Source organism: Nicotiana attenuata, unplaced genomic scaffold (genome assembly GCF_001879085.1).
Source record: "Nicotiana attenuata strain UT unplaced genomic scaffold, NIATTr2, whole genome shotgun sequence".
NCBI classification, from domain to species: Eukaryota; Viridiplantae; Streptophyta; class Magnoliopsida; order Solanales; family Solanaceae; genus Nicotiana; species Nicotiana attenuata.
The window spans coordinates 3,230-7,084 of record NW_017670561.1 but is presented as its reverse complement, the minus strand read 5'-3'; the positions used below and the strand labels follow the sequence as shown (position 1 = coordinate 7,084).

General features: G+C 34.6%; 1 pseudogene; it reads right to left on the bottom strand.

The window, feature by feature from the left end:
- Positions 1–1,575: 1,575 nt before the first annotated feature.
- Positions 1,576–3,315, bottom strand: LOC109240974 (annotated as a pseudogene).
- Positions 3,316–3,855: the final 540 nt, after the last annotated feature.

Sequence of the window (3,855 nt, the reverse complement as noted above, 5' to 3'; positions counted from 1 at the left end):
TTCGCTTACGGAATAAGCTTAAACTTCTCAATGTAGATGAATGAAAATATTCGGTCAACCTTTGGAGCGATGCTGACTTTCAGGTATTTTAATTAATATATTTGTTCTTTTTAAATTATTATATATTGTAGAAACTAATGTTGCTAATTATTTCTTTTTCAAAAAAAAAAAAAAGCATGCAAAACAAGACAAATAGATCAAAACGTTCCTTGCCTCCATATAGTGAGACCAAAAGTTATGCAAGACTTAGAAACGAAATGGTATGAACAAAACATGATAATTTTTTAGAATAAAGTTTTTAGAATTATATTCACATATCTTATTCAATTTATGTCAACGATTATTATTTTCACAGGAGAAAAAAATGGAAAAGCTCCATCTCGTGTTGAAATTTTTTTGGAATCTCGCAAGAGAAAAAAAGGAAAACAAGTTGATGCTTTCCAACAAGATGTCATTATAATGTCAATGTGTTCTATTTTATCTTTATCTCCTTTTAGAATATACATTTGCGCTTATGTTTAATTAATTTGCATTATCGATTGTAGGTTCAATTTGACCAATTAAAAGAGCAGCAAAAAGAAGGAGAAATTTCTTTAAATGATGATGATATCTTTGAGAAAGTACTTGGGGTAGAAAAAAATGGATATCTTCGAGCATATGGTCCCGGAAAGAATATCAGTGAATATTTTGGAGGTAGACCAACAAAGATACAACTTATAAAGCAAGTAGAATTGACCAGAAAAGAAGCAAATAAGCGTGTTGAAGAAGTTAAAAGGGAAGCAATGAAACAAGTGGAAGAAGTTAAAAGGGAAGCTAATGAAAAAGTTGAAGAAGTCAAGAAAGAAACTGATAATAAACTAGAAGAGATGGAAAAACGATGGGAATTTTTTTTCAAATAATGCTTGCATCTCAAAATCGACAGCCAAATGATGCAAATCAAATCGTAACTAACTTATTACACTACTTATTAATATCTTTTTATATTATCCTTACCAAAATTTATTCTTCTTAACAAGTAAAATTTATTTTTTTCGGCGAAAATACTTTGTAGTACTACTTTCTTATATATTTTTTTAATTGTTGTTGCAGGTTGTGGAGTAGCGATGGAAGTATCAAGATTGAAGAGGACATGAACAATTATTATTTATTTTGTTAAAGCGTATTGATATGTTCGAGTAAAATAACATTTTACTATTTTGAATGATATTGTTGAACATTTACTAAGTTTTTTTTTAATATTGCATTTATCACGAACATGGCTGCATATTTTTACTTTTCGTAGCAAATAAAAAAAGTATTTTGCTATAATAAGATATATTTCATGGCTAAAAGTATGACTTTTTAGCTACAATAAGAAAATACTTTTCGCAAATACTTCAATTCATTGCTATAAATTTTTTATCCATAGCTAAATACGAGTACTATTGCTACGGAACTAAGCTGTAGAAATAGCCATAAACTTTAAAGTTATTCTAAATACTTCATAAAACTCTCTAGAAATCATACTCTTAGGTGGTCCCTCTTCAACTAAAGAGTTAGGAATAGATGTCCAGCAGTTAAGTGTAAAGACCAAAATAAAGTATTCAATGGATAAGAAATAATTAATATTAGATAAACTGGAGATCCTTGATAAATTACACACACACAAAAAAAAAGAAAAGGATCTTGATATAATAAAGCCAAATTGATGGAGATCTCAAGAATCTTACTTAAAACTCAAATAATAAATATTTCAAATTACTAAAATAAAAGAACACAGAGCAAGCAAAGCCGATCATTTTGGGGAACATACATAAAATTATGGCGGAAAGGAAGTTGAAATACACGGACGGAGGATGAAAAGGAGTTATAAGTCATGGAGATGTGGAAAATGATTGAGGGAAAGGGTTGAATATTAGTAGTAGGTTGGTGGGGGAGATGTTGCCGGTAGAGGAGGTGAAGCATAGGTGGATGTTTACTTGTAGTACGTTGGTGGTGGAGGTGAAACATAGGTGGCAGACTGCTCGTACTTCACAGGTGGTGGAGGTGATGCATAGATGGGTGTTTGCTTGTAGTACGTTGGTGGTGGAGGTGAAGCAAAGGTGGCAGATTGCTCGTATTTCACAGGTGGTGGAGGTGAGGCATAGGTGGGTGTTTGCTCGTACTTCACAGGTGGTGGAGGTGAAGCATAGGTGGGTGTTTGCTTGTAGTACGTTGGTGGTGGAGGTGAAGCATAGGTAGAAGATTGCTCATACTTCACAGGTGGTGGAGGAGAAGCATAAGTGGGTGCTTGCTCGTACTTCACAGGTGGTGGAGGTGAAGCATATGTGGGTGTTTGCTTGTAGTACGTTGGTGGTGGAGGCAAAGCATAGGTGGGTGCTTGCTCGTACTTCATAGGTGAGTGGGTAAAGCATAGGTGGTGCTTGCTTGTAGTATTGTTGGTGCGGTGGAGGTGAAGCAAAGTGGTGTTGCTTGTAGTTAAGTTGGTGGTGGAGGTGTAGTTAATATGATGGGATGTTTTAGGTGAGGTGGTGAATTGTAGGTTGTAGGGCTGACTGTAGTACTTTGCTGGCGACGGGGACTTGTAGTAGTACTTTGAAGGAGTTGGGCGACTTTAATAGTTACGTCATTTGTGGGAGCCAGGATGATCTTGTAAAAATCTTTGAGGGAGCAGGTGACTTGTAGTAATACTTTAAAGGGGTATGTTTCTTGTAATACTTCTTTGCAACCGGTGATTTATAATAGTGTTTTGAAGGAGTTGGTGACTTATAGTAATACTTTGAAGGAACAGGTTTCTTGTAATAATACTTTGAGGGAGCAGGTGACTTGTAATACTTGGTTGCAACAGGTGCCTTGTAATAATGTTTTGAAGGAGTTGTTGACTTGTAGTAGTTCTTTGAAGGAACATGTGACTTGTAGTAATGCTTTGGAGGAGCATGTGACTTGTAATATTTTACTACAACAGGTGACTTATAGTAATGCTTTGAAGGAGCATGCGACTTGTAATATTTTGTTGGCAAGTGCGATTTGTAATATTTTATTGGTGATGGCGACTTGTAATAGTCGTGCTTCGAAGGTGCTGGAGATTTGTAGTAGTGTGATAGAGAATGTGCGACAGGTTTCTCAAGTTTCTTGTAGTAAGGAGTGGGTACATCATACTTGGATGGAGATGGTGATTTGTAGTACTTCCTAGAGTTGTAAGAAGGAGAAGGAGAAGCATAGCTATAAGAGTAATCAGCAACAACAGTGCTGGCTACTAAGCAAATTGCCAAAGCAGCTGTTAGTAAGGGCCATTGGCCCAACTTCCCTAAGCTTGTCATTTTGATTTGCAACAAACTATAGCTAGAAAAGGGAAGGATAGAACTAAGACTGTCTTGCATATTTGAGTAGAGAGCTCTGGTTTTTATAGGCAATGTGACATACTTTTGGACATTAATGTAATAGCTTCATGGTTACCCACTAAGCTAAGAACAAGGTCCAAATAAGGACTTAATCCGTACAAAGTTGGAGGCATTATCTGGTGACAAAAAATAATAAGAAATACTCAATAAAAGTACAACAAAGGGGGATACCCCGAAGTAGTTAAAGATTGACTATTTCTAAACAATAAACAGAACAAAGAAATGGGGGCATTTTCTTTGTTCTTTTTACAATGCCAAAATCTGTAAGTTGACTTATGATAATTGAGTTTGACATTGCCCCTATCCAGTTGCGAAGCCAAGAATTTAGCTAAGGATATTCAACGTTTAATATACATATATATATATATATATATATATATATATATATATATGTATAAAAAGTTAATTTTGATCTATATACACATTATAATTTTCTATATACTCAGAATAATTTTTCGATGAAGGATATTCAACT